General features: G+C 32.8%; 1 long non-coding RNA gene across 1 annotated transcript in view; it reads left to right on the top strand.

Moving 5' to 3' along the window:
• Positions 1-17,511, top strand: part of LOC132931369 (uncharacterized) — a 164,298-nt gene that overhangs the window by 55,024 nt on the left and 91,763 nt on the right. The window lies entirely within an intron of this gene.

Here is a 17,511-nt window from a genome sequence, read left to right as displayed (position 1 = left end):
AGAACATTTTAACTTCTGTGATAAATTTGTCGTTGGACCACCAGGTGACCTAGGAAACGCGAATGAAAATTGAAAATTTCGAAAAATGAAAATTCTCGTTTACGAAGTGTTTTACGGCAAAATCGAGAGAGATAGGACGACAGTCGTCAGACATAAAATTGATCCCCATAACCAGCTTCATAAGTTGTATGCTTTTGATTTTTCGAAAAACCGTTATTAAGGATTTTTAAACGTCGTACTTAGGTCGAACGATTTTTGAAAACCCAAAATTTGAAATAACGAGTTTTTGGAAAAATGAAAAACTGTTTCTGGTTTGGAATTACATGTAGAACATTTTAACTTCTGTGATAAATTGTCGTTGGACCACCAGGTGACCTAGGAAACCGCGAATGAAAATTGAAATTTTCGAAAAATGAAAATTCTCGTTTACGAAATGTTTTACGGGAAAACCGAGAGAGATAGGACAACAGTCGTGAGACATAAAATTGATCCCCATAACCAGCTTCATAAGTTGTATGCTTTTGATTTTACGAAAAACCGTTATTAAGGATTTTTAAACGTCGTACTTAGGTCGAACGATTTTTGAAAACCCAAAATTTGAAATAAACAATTTTTGGAAAAAACAAAAACTGATTCTGATTTAGAATTACATGTAGAACATTTTAACTTCTGTGATAAATTTGTCGTTGGACCACCAGGTGACCTAGGAAACGCGAATGAAAATTGAAAATTTCGAAAAATGAAAATTCTCGTTTACGAAGTGTTTTACGGGAAAATCGAGAGAGATAGGACGACAGTCGTCAGACATAAAATTGATCCCCATAACCAGCTTCATAAGTTGTATGCTTTTGATTTTTCGAAAAACCGTTATTAAGGATTTTTAAACGTCGTACTTAGGTCGAACGATTTTTGAAAACCCAAAATTTGAAATAACGAGTTTTTGGAAAAATGAAAAACTGTTTCTGGTTTGGAATTACATGTAGAACATTTTAACTTCTGTGATAAATTGTCGTTGGACCACCAGGTGACCTAGGAAACGCGAATGAAAATTGAAATTTTCGAAAAATGAAAATTCTCGTTTACGAAATGTTTTACGGGAAAACCGAGAGAGATAGGACGACAGTCGTGAGACATAAAATTGATCCCCATAACCAGCTTCATAAGTTGTATGCTCTTGATTTTTCGAAAAACCGTTATTAAGGATTTTTAAACGTCGTACTTAGGTCGAACGATTTTTGAAAACCCAAAATTTGAAATAAACAATTTTTGGAAAAAACAAAAACTGATTCTGATTTAGAATTACATGTAGAACATTTTAACTTCTGTGATAAATTTGTCGTTGGACCACCAGGTGACCTAGGAAACGCGAATGAAAATTGAAAATTTCGAAAAATGAAAATTCTCGTTTACGAAGTGTTTTACGGGAAAATCGAGAGAGATAGGACGACAGTCGTCAGACATAAAATTGATCCCCATAACCAGCTTCATAAGTTGTATGCTTTTGATTTTTCGAAAAACTGTTATTAAGGATTTTTAAACGTCGTACTTAGGTCGAACGATTTTTGAAAACCCAAAATTTGAAATAACGAGTTTTTGGAAAAATGAAAAACTGTTTCTGGTTTGGAATTACATGTAGAACATTTTAACTTCTGTGATAAATTGTCGTTGGACCACCAGGTGACCTAGGAAACGCGAATGAAAATTGAAAATTTCGAAAAATGAAAATTCTCGTTTACGAAATGTTTTACGGGAAAACCGAGAGAGATAGGACGACAGTCGTGAGACATAAAATTGATCCCCATAACCAGCTTCATAAGTTGTATGCTTTTGATTTTTCGAAAAACCGTTATTAAGGATTTTTAAACGTCGTACTTAGGTCGAACGATTTTTGAAAACCCAAAATTTGAAATAAACAATTTTTGGAAAAAACAAAAACTGATTCTGATTTAGAATTACATGTAGAACATTTTAACTTCTGTGATAAATTTGTCGTTGGACCACCAGGTGACCTAGGAAACGCGAATGAAAATTGAAAATTTCGAAAAAAGAAAATTCTCGTTTACGAAGTGTTTTACGGCAAAATCGAGAGAGATAGGACGACAGTCGTCAGACATAAAATTGATCCCCATAACCAGCTTCATAAGTTGTATGCTTTTGATTTTTCGAAAAACCGTTATTAAGGATTTTTAAACGTCGTACTTAGGTCGAACGATTTTTGAAAACCCAAAATTTGAAATAAACAATTTTTGGAAAAAACAAAAACTGATTCTGATTTAGAATTACATGTAGAACATTTTAACTTCTGTGATAAATTTGTCGTTGGACCACCAGGTGACCTAGGAAACGCGAATGAAAATTGAAAATTTCGAAAAATGAAAATTCTCGTTTACGAAGTGTTTTACGGGAAAATCGAGAGAGATAGGACGACAGTCGTCAGACATAAAATTGATCCCCATAACCAGCTTCATAAGTTGTATGCTTTTGATTTTTCGAAAAACTGTTATTAAGGATTTTTAAACGTCGTACTTAGGTCGAACGATTTTTGAAAACCCAAAATTTGAAATAACGAGTTTTTGGAAAAATGAAAAACTGTTTCTGGTTTGGAATTACATGTAGAACATTTTAACTTCTGTGATAAATTGTCGTTGGACCACTAGGTGACCTAGGAAACGCGAATGAAAATTGAAAATTTCGAAAAATGAAAATTCTCGTTTACGAAATGTTTTACGGGAAAACCGAGAGAGATAGGACGACAGTCGTGAGACATAAAATTGATCCCCATAACCAGCTTCATAAGTTGTATGCTCTTGATTTTTCGAAAAACCGTTATTAAGGATTTTTAAACGTCGTACTTAGGTCGAACGATTTTTGAAAACCCAAAATTTGAAATAAACAATTTTTGGAAAAAACAAAAACTGATTCTGATTTAGAATTACATGTAGAACATTTTAACTTCTGTGATAAATTTGTCGTTGGACCACCAGGTGACCTAGGAAACGCGAATGAAAATTGAAAATTTCGAAAAATGAAAATTCTCGTTTACGAAGTGTTTTACGGGAAAATCGAGAGAGATAGGACGACAGTCGTCAGACATAAAATTGATCCCCATAACCAGCTTCATAAGTTGTATGCTTTTGATTTTTCGAAAAACCGTTATTAAGGATTTTTAAACGTCGTACTTAGGTCGAACGATTTTTGAAAACCCAAAATTTGAAATAAACAATTTTTGGAAAAAACAAAAACTGATTCTGATTTAGAATTACATGTAGAACATTTTAACTTCTGTGATAAATTGTCGTTGGACCACCAGGTGACCTAGGAAACGCGAATGAAAATTGAAAATTTCGAAAAATGAAAATTCTCGTTTACGAAATGTTTTACGGGAAAACCGAGAGAGATAGGACGACAGTCGTCAGACATAAAACTGATCCCCATAACCAGCTTCATAAGTTGTATGCTTTTGATTTTTCGAAAAACCGTTATTAAGGATTTTTAAACGTCGTACTTAGGTCGAACGATTTTTGAAAACCCAAAATTTGAAATAACGAGTTTTTTGAAAAATGAAAAACTGTTTCTGGTTTGGAATTACATGTAGAACATTTTAACTTCTGTGATAAATTGTCGTTGGACCACCAGGTGACCTAGGAAACGCGAATGAAAATTGAAAATTTCGAAAAATGAAAATTCTCGTTTACGAAATGTTTTACGGGAAAACCGAGAGAGATAGGACGACAGTCGTGAGACATAAAATTGATCCCCATAACCAGCTTCATAAGTTGTATGCTTTTGATTTTTCGAAAAACCGTTATTAAGGATTTTTAAACGTCGTACTTAGGTCGAACGATTTTTGAAAACCCAAAATTTGAAATAAACAATTTTTGGAAAAAACAAAAACTGATTCTGATTTAGAATTACATGTAGAACATTTTAACTTCTGTGATAAATTTGTCGTTGGACCACCAGGTGACCTAGGAAACGCGAATGAAAATTGAAAATTTCGAAAAATGAAAATTCTCGTTTACGAAGTGTTTTACGGCAAAATCGAGAGAGATAGGACGACAGTCGTGAGACATAAAATTGATCCCCATAACCAGCTTCATAAGTTGTATGCTTTTGATTTTTCGAAAAACCGTTATTAAGGATTTTTAAACGTCGTACTTAGGTCGAACGATTTTTGAAAACCCAAAATTTGAAATAAACAATTTTTGGAAAAAAACAAAAACTGATTCTGATTTAGAATTACATGTAGAACATTTTAACTTCTGTGATAAATTTGTCGTTGGACCACCAGGTGACCTAGGAAACGCGAATGAAAATTGAAAATTTCGAAAAAAGAAAATTCTCGTTTACGAAGTGTTTTACGGCAAAATCGAGAGAGATAGGACGACAGTCGTCAGACATAAAATTGATCCCCATAACCAGCTTCATAAGTTGTATGCTTTTGATTTTTCGAAAAACCGTTATTAAGGATTTTTAAACGTCGTACTTAGGTCGAACGATTTTTGAAAACCCAAAATTTGAAATAACGAGTTTTTGGAAAAATGAAAAACTGTTTCTGGTTTGGAATTACATGTAGAACATTTTATCTTCTGTGATAAATTGTCGTTGGACCACCAGGTGACCTAGGAAACGCGAATGAAAATTGAAATTTTCGAAAAATGAAAATTCTCGTTTACGAAATGTTTTACGGGAAAACCGAGAGAGATAGGACGACAGTCGTGAGACATAAAATTGATCCCCATAACCAGCTTCATAAGTTGTATGCTTTTGATTTTTCGAAAAACCGTTATTAAGGATTTTTAAACGTCGTACTTAGGTCGAACGATTTTTGAAAACCCAAAATTTGAAATAAACAATTTTTGGAAAAAACAAAAACTGATTCTGATTTAGAATTACATGTAGAACATTTTAACTTCTGTGATAAATTTGTCGTTGGACCACCAGGTGACCTAGGAAACGCGAATGAAAATTGAAAATTTCGAAAAATGAAAATTCTCGTTTACGAAGTGTTTTACGGGAAAATCGAGAGAGATAGGACGACAGTCGTCAGACATAAAATTGATCCCCATAACCAGCTTCATAAGTTGTATGCTTTTGATTTTTCGAAAAACTGTTATTAAGGATTTTTAAACGTCGTACTTAGGTCGAACGATTTTTGAAAACCCAAAATTTGAAATAACGAGTTTTTGGAAAAATGAAAAACTGTTTCTGGTTTGGAATTACATGTAGAACATTTTAACTTCTGTGATAAATTGTCGTTGGACCACTAGGTGACCTAGGAAACGCGAATGAAAATTGAAAATTTCGAAAAATGAAAATTCTCGTTTACGAAATGTTTTACGGGAAAACCGAGAGAGATAGGACGACAGTCGTGAAGACATAAAATTGATCCCCATAACCAGCTTCATAAGTTGTATGCTCTTGATTTTTCGAAAAACCGTTATTAAGGATTTTTAAACGTCGTACTTAGGTCGAACGATTTTTGAAAACCCAAAATTTGAAATAAACAATTTTTGGAAAAAACAAAAACTGATTCTGATTTAGAATTACATGTAGAACATTTTAACTTCTGTGATAAATTTGTCGTTGGACCACCAGGTGACCTAGGAAACGCGAATGAAAATTGAAAATTTCGAAAAATGAAAATTCTCGTTTACGAAATGTTTTACGGGAAAACCGAGAGAGATAGGACGACAGTCGTGAGACATAAAATTGATCCCCATAACCAGCTTCATAAGTTGTATGCTTTTGATTTTTCGAAAAAGTGTTATTAAGGATTTTTAAACGTCGTACTTAGGTCGAACGATTTTTGAAAACCCAAAATTTGAAATAAACAATTTTTGGAAAAAACAAAAACTGATTCTGATTTAGAATTACATGTAGAACATTTTTAACTTCTGTGATAAATTTGTCGTTGGACCACCAGGTGACCTAGGAAACGCGAATGAAAATTGAAAATTTCGAAAAATGAAAATTCTCGTTTACGAAGTGTTTTACGGGAAAATCGAGAGAGATAGGACGACAGTCGTCAGACATAAAATTGATCCCCATAACCAGCTTCATAAGTTGTATGCTTTTGATTTTTCGAAAAACTGTTATTAAGGATTTTTAAAACGTCGTACTTAGGTCGAACGATTTTTGAAAACCCAAAATTTGAAATAACGAGTTTTTGGAAAAATGAAAAACTGTTTCTGGTTTGGAATTACATGTAGAACATTTTAACTTCTGTGATAAATTGTCGTTGGACCACTAGGTGACCTAGGAAACGCGAATGAAAATTGAAAATTTCGAAAAATGAAAATTCTCGTTTACGAAATGTTTTACGGGAAAACCGAGAGAGATAGGACGACAGTCGTGAGACATAAAATTGATCCCCATAACCAGCTTCATAAGTTGTATGCTCTTGATTTTTCGAAAAACCGTTATTAAGGATTTTTAAAACGTCGTACTTAGGTCGAACGATTTTTGAAAACCCAAAATTTGAAATAAACAATTTTTGGAAAAAACAAAAACTGATTCTGATTTAGAATTACATGTAGAACATTTTAACTTCTGTGATAAATTTGTCGTTGGACCACCAGGTGACCTAGGAAACGCGAATGAAAATTGAAAATTTCGAAAAATGAAAATTCTCGTTTACGAAGTGTTTTACGGGAAAATCGAGAGAGATAGGACGACAGTCGTCAGACATAAAATTGATCCCCATAACCAGCTTCATAAGTTGTATGCTTTTGATTTTTCGAAAAACCGTTATTAAGGATTTTTAAACGTCGTACTTAGGTCGAACGATTTTTGAAAACCCAAAATTTGAAATAAACAATTTTTGGAAAAAACAAAAACTGATTCTGATTTAGAATTACATGTAGAACATTTTAACTTCTGTGATAAATTGTCGTTGGACCACCAGGTGACCTAGGAAACGCGAATGAAAATTGAAAATTTCGAAAAATGAAAATTCTCGTTTACGAAATGTTTTACGGGAAAACCGAGAGAGATAGGACGACAGTCGTCAGACATAAAACTGATCCCCATAACCAGCTTCATAAGTTGTATGCTTTTGATTTTTCGAAAAACCGTTATTAAGGATTTTTAAACGTCGTACTTAGGTCGAACGATTTTTGAAAACCCAAAATTTGAAATAACGAGTTTTTTGAAAAATGAAAAACTGTTTCTGGTTTGGAATTACATGTAGAACATTTTAACTTCTGTGATAAATTGTCGTTGGACCACCAGGTGACCTAGGAAACGCGAATGAAAATTGAAAATTTCGAAAAATGAAAATTCTCGTTTACGAAATGTTTTACGGGAAAACCGAGAGAGATAGGACGACAGTCGTGAGACATAAAATTGATCCCCATAACCAGCTTCATAAGTTGTATGCTTTTGATTTTTCGAAAAACCGTTATTAAGGATTTTTAAACGTCGTACTTAGGTCGAACGATTTTTGAAAACCCAAAATTTGAAATAAACAATTTTTGGAAAAAACAAAAACTGATTCTGATTTAGAATTACATGTAGAACATTTTAACTTCTGTGATAAATTTGTCGTTGGACCACCAGGTGACCTAGGAAACGCGAATGAAAATTGAAAATTTCGAAAAATGAAAATTCTCGTTTACGAAGTGTTTTTACGGCAAAAATCGAGAGAGATAGGACGACAGTCGTCAGACATAAAATTGATCCCCATAACCAGCTTCATAAGTTGTATGCTTTTGATTTTTCGAAAAAACCGTTATTAAGGATTTTTAAACGTCGTACTTAGGTCGAACGATTTTTGAAAACCCAAAATTTGAAATAACGAGTTTTTGGAAAAATGAAAAACTGTTTCTGGTTTGGAATTACATGTAGAACATTTTAACTTCTGTGATAAATTGTCGTTGGACCACCAGGTGACCTAGGAAACCGCGAATGAAAATTGAAATTTTCGAAAAATGAAAATTCTCGTTTACGAAATGTTTTACGGGAAAACCGAGAGAGATAGGACAACAGTCGTGAGACATAAAATTGATCCCCATAACCAGCTTCATAAGTTGTATGCTTTTGATTTTACGAAAAACCGTTATTAAAGGATTTTTAAACGTCGTACTTAGGTCGAACGATTTTTGAAAACCCAAAATTTGAAATAAACAATTTTTGGAAAAAACAAAAACTGATTCTGATTTAGAATTACATGTAGAACATTTTAACTTCTGTGATAAATTTGTCGTTGGACCACCAGGTGACCTAGGAAACGCGAATGAAAAATTGAAAATTTCGAAAAATGAAAATTCTCGTTTACGAAGTGTTTTACGGGAAAATCGAGAGAGATAGGACGACAGTCGTCAGACATAAAATTGATCCCCATAACCAGCTTCATAAGTTGTATGCTTTTGATTTTTCGAAAAACCGTTATTAAGGATTTTTAAACGTCGTACTTAGGTCGAAACGATTTTTTGAAAACCCAAAATTTGAAATAACGAGTTTTTGGAAAAATGAAAAACTGTTTCTGGTTTGGAATTACATGGTAGAACATTTTAACTTCTGTGATAAATTGTCGTTGGAACCACCAGGTGACCTAGGAAACGCGAATGAAAAATTGAAATTTTCGAAAAATGAAAATTCTCGTTTACGAAATGTTTTTACGGGAAAACCGAGAGAGATAGGACGACAGTCGTGAGACATAAAATTGATCCCCATAACCAGCTTCATAAGTTGTATGCTTTTGATTTTTCGAAAAAACCGTTATTAAGGATTTTTTAAACGTCGTACTTAGGTCGAACGATTTTTGAAAACCCAAAATTTGAAATAAACAATTTTTGGAAAAAACAAAAACTGATTCTGATTTAGAATTACATGTAGAACATTTTAACTTCTGTGATAAATTTGTCGTTGGACCACCAGGTGACCTAGGAAACGCGAATGAAAATTGAAAATTTCGAAAAATGAAAATTCTCGTTTACGAAGTGTTTTACGGGGAAAATCGAGAGAGATAGGACGACAGTCGTCAGACATAAAATTGATCCCCATAACCAGCTTCATAAGTTGTATGCTTTTGATTTTTCGAAAAACTGTTATTAAGGATTTTTAAACGTCGTACTTAGGTCGAACGATTTTTGAAAACCCAAAATTTGAAATAACGAGTTTTTGGAAAAATGAAAAACTGTTTCTGGTTTGGAATTACATGTAGAACATTTTAACTTCTGTGATAAATTGTCGTTGGACCACCAGGTGACCTAGGAAACGCGAATGAAAATTGAAAATTTCGAAAAATGAAAATTCTCGTTTACGAAATGTTTTACGGGAAAACCGAGAGAGATAGGACGACAGTCGTGAGACATAAAATTGATCCCCATAACCAGCTTCATAAGTTGTATGCTTTTGATTTTTCGAAAAACCGTTATTAAGGATTTTTAAAACGTCGTACTTAGGTCGAACGATTTTTGAAAACCCAAAATTTGAAATAAACAATTTTTGGAAAAAACAAAAACTGATTCTGATTTAGAATTACATGTAGAACATTTTAACTTCTGTGATAAATTTGTCGTTGGACCACCAGGTGACCTAGGAAACGCGAATGAAAATTGAAAATTTCGAAAAAAGAAAATTCTCGTTTACGAAGTGTTTTACGGCAAAATCGAGAGAGATAGGACGACAGTCGTCAGACATAAAATTGATCCCCATAACCAGCTTCATAAGTTGTATGCTTTTGATTTTTCGAAAAACCGTTATTAAGGATTTTTAAACGTCGTACTTAGGTCGAACGATTTTTTGAAAACCCAAAATTTGAAATAACGAGTTTTTGGAAAAATGAAAAACTGTTTCTGGTTTGGAATTACATGTAGAACATTTTATCTTCTGTGATAAATTGTCGTTGGACCACCAGGTGACCTAGGAAACGCGAATGAAAATTGAAATTTTCGAAAAAATGAAAATTCTCGTTTACGAAATGTTTTACGGGAAAACCGAGAGAGATAGGACGACAGTCGTGAGACATAAAATTGATCCCCATAACCAGCTTCATAAGTTGTATGCTTTTGATTTTTCGAAAAACCGTTATTAAGGATTTTTAAACGTCGTACTTAGGTCGAACGATTTTTGAAAACCCAAAATTTGAAATAAACAATTTTTGGAAAAAACAAAAACTGATTCTGATTTAGAATTACATGTAGAACATTTTAACTTCTGTGATAAATTTGTCGTTGGACCACCAGGTGACCTAGGAAACGCGAATGAAAATTGAAAATTTCGAAAAATGAAAATTCTCGTTTACGAAATGTTTTACGGGAAAACCGAGAGAGATAGGACGACAGTCGTGAGACATAAAATTGATCCCCATAACCAGCTTCATAAGTTGTATGCTTTTGATTTTTCGAAAAACCGTTATTAAGGATTTTTAAAACGTCGTACTTAGGTCGAAACGATTTTTGAAAACCCAAAATTTGAAATAAAACAATTTTTGGAAAAAACAAAAACTGATTCTGATTTAGAATTACATGTAGAACATTTTAACTTCTGTGATAAATTTGTCGTTGGACCCACCAGGTGACCTAGGAAACGCGAAATGAAAATTGAAAATTTCGAAAAATGAAAATTCTCGTTTACGAAGTGTTTTACGGGAAAATCGAGAGAGATAGGACGACAGTCGTCAGACATAAAATTGATCCCCATAACCAGCTTCATAAGTTGTATGCTTTTGATTTTTCGAAAAACTGTTATTAAGGATTTTTAAACGTCGTACTTAGGTCGAACGATTTTTGAAAACCCAAAATTTGAAATAACGAGTTTTTGGAAAAATGAAAAACTGTTTCTGGTTTGGAATTACATGTAGAACATTTTAACTTCTGTGATAAATTGTCGTTGGACCACTAGGTGACCTAGGAAACGCGAATGAAAATTGAAAATTTCGAAAAATGAAAATTCTCGTTTACGAAATGTTTTACGGAAAACCGAGTGAGACATAAAATTGATCCCCATAACCAGCTTCATAAGTTGTATGCTCTTGATTTTTCGAAAAACCGTTATTAAGGATTTTTAAACGTCGTACTTAGGTCGAACGATTTTTGAAAACCCAAAATTTGAAATAAACAATTTTTGGAAAAAACAAAAACTGATTCTGATTTAGAATTACATGTAGAACATTTTAACTTCTGTGATAAATTTGTCGTTGGACCACCAGGTGACCTAGGAAACGCGAATGAAAATTGAAAATTTCGAAAAATGAAAATTCTCGTTTACGAAGTGTTTTACGGGAAAATCGAGAGAGATAGGACGACAGTCGTCAGACATAAAATTGATCCCCATAACCAGCTTCATAAGTTGTATGCTTTTGATTTTTCGAAAAACCGTTATTAAGGATTTTTAAACGTCGTACTTAGGTCGAACGATTTTTGAAAACCCAAAATTTGAAATAAACAATTTTTGGAAAAAACAAAAACTGATTCTGATTTAGAATTACATGTAGAACATTTTAACTTCTGTGATAAATTGTCGTTGGACCACCAGGTGACCTAGGAAACGCGAATGAAAATTGAAAATTTCGAAAAATGAAAATTCTCGTTTACGAAATGTTTTACGGGAAAACCGAGAGAGATAGGACGACAGTCGTCAGACATAAAACTGATCCCCATAACCAGCTTCATAAGTTGTATGCTTTTGATTTTTCGAAAAACCGTTATTAAGGATTTTTAAACGTCGTACTTAGGTCGAACGATTTTTGAAAACCCAAAATTTGAAATAACGAGTTTTTTGAAAAATGAAAAACTGTTTCTGGTTTGGAATTACATGTAGAACATTTTAACTTCTGTGATAAATTGTCGTTGGACCACCAGGTGACCTAGGAAACGCGAATGAAAATTGAAAATTTCGAAAAATGAAAATTCTCGTTTACGAAATGTTTTACGGGAAAACCGAGAGAGATAGGACGACAGTCGTGAGACATAAAATTGATCCCCATAACCAGCTTCATAAGTTGTATGCTTTTGATTTTTCGAAAAACCGTTATTAAGGATTTTTAAACGTCGTACTTAGGTCGAACGATTTTTGAAAACCCAAAATTTGAAATAAACAATTTTTGGAAAAAACAAAAACTGATTCTGATTTAGAATTACATGTAGAACATTTTAACTTCTGTGATAAATTTGTCGTTGGACCACCAGGTGACCTAGGAAACGCGAATGAAAATTGAAAATTTCGAAAAATGAAAATTCTCGTTTACGAAGTGTTTTACGGCAAAATCGAGAGAGATAGGACGACAGTCGTCAGACATAAAATTGATCCCCATAACCAGCTTCATAAGTTGTATGCTTTTGATTTTTCGAAAAACCGTTATTAAGGATTTTTAAACGTCGTACTTAGGTCGAACGATTTTTGAAAACCCAAAATTTGAAATAACGAGTTTTTGGAAAAATGAAAAACTGTTTCTGGTTTGGAATTACATGTAGAACATTTTAACTTCTGTGATAAATTGTCGTTGGACCACCAGGTGACCTAGGAAACCGCGAATGAAAATTGAAATTTTCGAAAAATGAAAATTCTCGTTTACGAAATGTTTTACGGGAAAACCGAGAGAGATAGGACAACAGTCGTGAGACATAAAATTGATCCCCATAACCAGCTTCATAAGTTGTATGCTTTTGATTTTACGAAAAACCGTTATTAAGGATTTTTAAACGTCGTACTTAGGTCGAACGATTTTTGAAAACCCAAAATTTGAAATAAACAATTTTTGGAAAAAACAAAAACTGATTCTGATTTAGAATTACATGTAGAACATTTTAACTTCTGTGATAAATTTGTCGTTGGACCACCAGGTGACCTAGGAAACGCGAATGAAAATTGAAAATTTCGAAAAATGAAAATTCTCGTTTACGAAGTGTTTTACGGGAAAATCGAGAGAGATAGGACGACAGTCGTCAGACATAAAATTGATCCCCATAACCAGCTTCATAAGTTGTATGCTTTTGATTTTTCGAAAAACCGTTATTAAGGATTTTTAAACGTCGTACTTAGGTCGAACGATTTTTGAAAACCCAAAATTTGAAATAACGAGTTTTTGGAAAAATGAAAAACTGTTTCTGGTTTGGAATTACATGTAGAACATTTTAACTTCTGTGATAAATTGTCGTTGGACCACCAGGTGACCTAGGAAACGCGAATGAAAATTGAAATTTTCGAAAAATGAAAATTCTCGTTTACGAAATGTTTTACGGGAAAACCGAGAGAGATAGGACGACAGTCGTGAGACATAAAATTGATCCCCATAACCAGCTTCATAAGTTGTATGCTTTTGATTTTTCGAAAAACCGTTATTAAGGATTTTTAAACGTCGTACTTAGGTCGAACGATTTTTGAAAACCCAAAATTTGAAATAAACAATTTTTGGAAAAAACAAAAACTGATTCTGATTTAGAATTACATGTAGAACATTTTAACTTCTGTGATAAATTTGTCGTTGGACCACCAGGTGACCTAGGAAACGCGAATGAAAATTGAAAATTTCGAAAAATGAAAATTCTCGTTTACGAAGTGTTTTACGGGAAAATCGAGAGAGATAGGACGACAGTCGTCAGACATAAAATTGATCCCCATAACCAGCTTCATAAGTTGTATGCTTTTGATTTTTCGAAAAACTGTTATTAAGGATTTTTAAACGTCGTACTTAGGTCGAACGATTTTTGAAAACCCAAAATTTGAAATAACGAGTTTTTGGAAAAATGAAAAACTGTTTCTGGTTTGGAATTACATGTAGAACATTTTAACTTCTGTGATAAATTGTCGTTGGACCACCAGGTGACCTAGGAAACGCGAATGAAAATTGAAAATTTCGAAAAATGAAAATTCTCGTTTACGAAATGTTTTACGGGAAAACCGAGAGAGATAGGACGACAGTCGTGAGACATAAAATTGATCCCCATAACCAGCTTCATAAGTTGTATGCTTTTGATTTTTCGAAAAACCGTTATTAAGGATTTTTAAACGTCGTACTTAGGTCGAACGATTTTTGAAAACCCAAAATTTGAAATAAACAATTTTTGGAAAAAACAAAAACTGATTCTGATTTAGAATTACATGTAGAACATTTTAACTTCTGTGATAAATTTGTCGTTGGACCACCAGGTGACCTAGGAAACGCGAATGAAAATTGAAAATTTCGAAAAAAGAAAATTCTCGTTTACGAAGTGTTTTACGGCAAAATCGAGAGAGATAGGACGACAGTCGTCAGACATAAAATTGATCCCCATAACCAGCTTCATAAGTTGTATGCTTTTGATTTTTCGAAAAACCGTTATTAAGGATTTTTAAACGTCGTACTTAGGTCGAACGATTTTTGAAAACCCAAAATTTGAAATAACGAGTTTTTGGAAAAATGAAAAACTGTTTCTGGTTTGGAATTACATGTAGAACATTTTATCTTCTGTGATAAATTGTCGTTGGACCACCAGGTGACCTAGGAAACGCGAATGAAAATTGAAATTTTCGAAAAATGAAAATTCTCGTTTACGAAATGTTTTACGGGAAAACCGAGAGAGATAGGACGACAGTCGTGAGACATAAAATTGATCCCCATAACCAGATTCATAAGTTGTATGCTTTTGATTTTTCGAAAAACCGTTATTAAGGATTTTTAAACGTCGTACTTAGGTCGAACGATTTTTGAAAACCCAAAATTTGAAATAAACAATTTTTGGAAAAAACAAAAACTGATTCTGATTTAGAATTACATGTAGAACATTTTAACTTCTGTGATAAATTTGTCGTTGGACCACCAGGTGACCTAGGAAACGCGAATGAAAATTGAAAATTTCGAAAAATGAAAATTCTCGTTTACGAAGTGTTTTACGGGAAAATCGAGAGAGATAGGACGACAGTCGTCAGACATAAAATTGATCCCCATAACCAGCTTCATAAGTTGTATGCTTTTGATTTTTCGAAAAACTGTTATTAAGGATTTTTAAACGTCGTACTTAGGTCGAACGATTTTTGAAAACCCAAAATTTGAAATAACGAGTTTTTGGAAAAATGAAAAACTGTTTCTGGTTTGGAATTACATGTAGAACATTTTAACTTCTGTGATAAATTGTCGTTGGACCACTAGGTGACCTAGGAAACGCGAATGAAAATTGAAAATTTCGAAAAATGAAAATTCTCGTTTACGAAATGTTTTACGGGAAAACCGAGAGAGATAGGACGACAGTCGTGAGACATAAAATTGATCCCCATAACCAGCTTCATAAGTTGTATGCTCTTGATTTTTCGAAAAACCGTTATTAAGGATTTTTAAACGTCGTACTTAGGTCGAACGATTTTTGAAAACCCAAAATTTGAAATAAACAATTTTTGGAAAAAACAAAAACTGATTCTGATTTAGAATTACATGTAGAACATTTTAACTTCTGTGATAAATTTGTCGTTGGACCACCAGGTGACCTAGGAAACGCGAATGAAAATTGAAAATTTCGAAAAATGAAAATTCTCGTTTACGAAGTGTTTTACGGGAAAATCGAGAGAGATAGGACGACAGTCGTCAGACATAAAATTGATCCCCATAACCAGCTTCATAAGTTGTATGCTTTTGATTTTTCGAAAAACCGTTATTAAGGATTTTTAAACGTCGTACTTAGGTCGAACGATTTTTGAAAACCCAAAATTTGAAATAAACAATTTTTGGAAAAAACAAAAACTGATTCTGATTTAGAATTACATGTAGAACATTTTAACTTCTGTGATAAATTGTCGTTGGACCACCAGGTGACCTAGGAAACGCGAATGAAAATTGAAAATTTCGAAAAATGAAAATTCTCGTTTACGAAATGTTTTACGGGAAAACCGAGAGAGATAGGACGACAGTCGTGAGACATAAAATTGATCCCCATAACCAGCTTCATAAGTTGTATGCTTTTGATTTTTCGAAAAACCGTTATTAAGGATTTTTAAACGTCGTACTTAGGTCGAACGATTTTTGAAAACCCAAAATTTGAAATAAACAATTTTTGGAAAAAACAAAAACTGATTCTGATTTAAAATTACATGTAGAACATTTTAACTTCTGTGATAAATTTGTCGTTGGACCACCAGGTGACCTAGGAAACGCGAATGAAAATTGAAAATTTCGAAAAATGAAAATTCTCGTTTACGAAGTGTTTTACGGGAAAATCGAGAGAGATAGGACGACAGTCGTCAGACATAAAATTGATCCCCATAACCAGCTTCATAAGTTGTATGCTTTTGATTTTTCGAAAAACTGTTATTAAGGATTTTTAAACGTCGTACTTAGGTCGAACGATTTTTGAAAACCCAAAATTTGAAATAACGAGTTTTTGGAAAAATGAAAAACTGTTTCTGGTTTGGAATTACATGTAGAACATTTTAACTTCTGTGATAAATTTGTCGTTGGACCACCAGGTGACCTAGGAAACGCGAATGAAAATTGAAAATTTCGAAAAATGAAAATTCTCGTTTACGAAGTGTTTTACGGCAAAATCGAGAGAGATAGGACGACAGTCGTCAGACATAAAATTGATCCCCATAACCAGCTTCATAAGTTGTATGCTTTTGATTTTTCGAAAAACCGTTATTAAGGATTTTTAAACGTCGTACTTAGGTCGAACGATTTTTGAAAACCCAAAATTTGAAATAACGAGTTTTTGGAAAAATGAAAAACTGTTTCTGGTTTGGAATTACATGTAGAACATTTTAACTTCTGTGATAAATTGTCGTTGGACCACCACCCACATAGCATTTTGGATGATGATTGCATTTTTAAAATATATTTTAATCATCATAAAGAAAATATTTCCCTGGATATATTTTGAAAATGTGTTAAACATATACTGCATATAATATTATTTCTAAATGATTTACAAAATATTTCAAACACATTTCTTGAAAATATTTTAAGATAATCATAAAATATACGTTTTAATAATATTATTGCCCGTGACAATAATGAAATATATATAATATATTATATATCGTATCAACCACCTAAAATTAAAAATTATATATGTATATAGTATATATATGTATATTATACATGTTTAATCAATTTAATATTTAAACATTTAAATTGATTGCATTGTATATTATTGTTTAATATTTTTACTTTTATTTTTTTGTCTGGAGGGAAATTATCTTATATTATATGGAGGGGGCGTCCTAGATTCATTTTTACCTCATATGTATGTACATAATAATAATAAGTCATAATTTGAATATTAATATTAATATTATTGACATGGGCGCAACTATAGAAACATATTTATGGGGGGGCTAAAATTGTATCAGCAGCACAAACTCTGATAAATAATATTTTTAACTAAAATATGATAAAAAAAACTAGGAGGCTATACAGATCAATTTGAGAAGGAGGGCTAAGCCCCCGGGCCCAAAGCCACCACATAATTACGCCTATGATTATCGACGTTATTTGCCCCGGAGAAGTTAACAGAAATAATTAGAAATATATTTAATTAATCAACAAATAATAACGAGTACTTATAGCTTTTTTATAATATATGAAATTAAGTTCATGAT

The sequence above is a fragment of the Rhopalosiphum padi genome, unplaced genomic scaffold (genome assembly GCF_020882245.1).
Source record: "Rhopalosiphum padi isolate XX-2018 unplaced genomic scaffold, ASM2088224v1 scaffold1, whole genome shotgun sequence".
Classification (NCBI taxonomy): Eukaryota; Metazoa; Arthropoda; class Insecta; order Hemiptera; family Aphididae; genus Rhopalosiphum; species Rhopalosiphum padi.
Note: the sequence above shows the minus strand (reverse complement) of the source record. Positions and strands in the feature narration are given on the sequence as shown.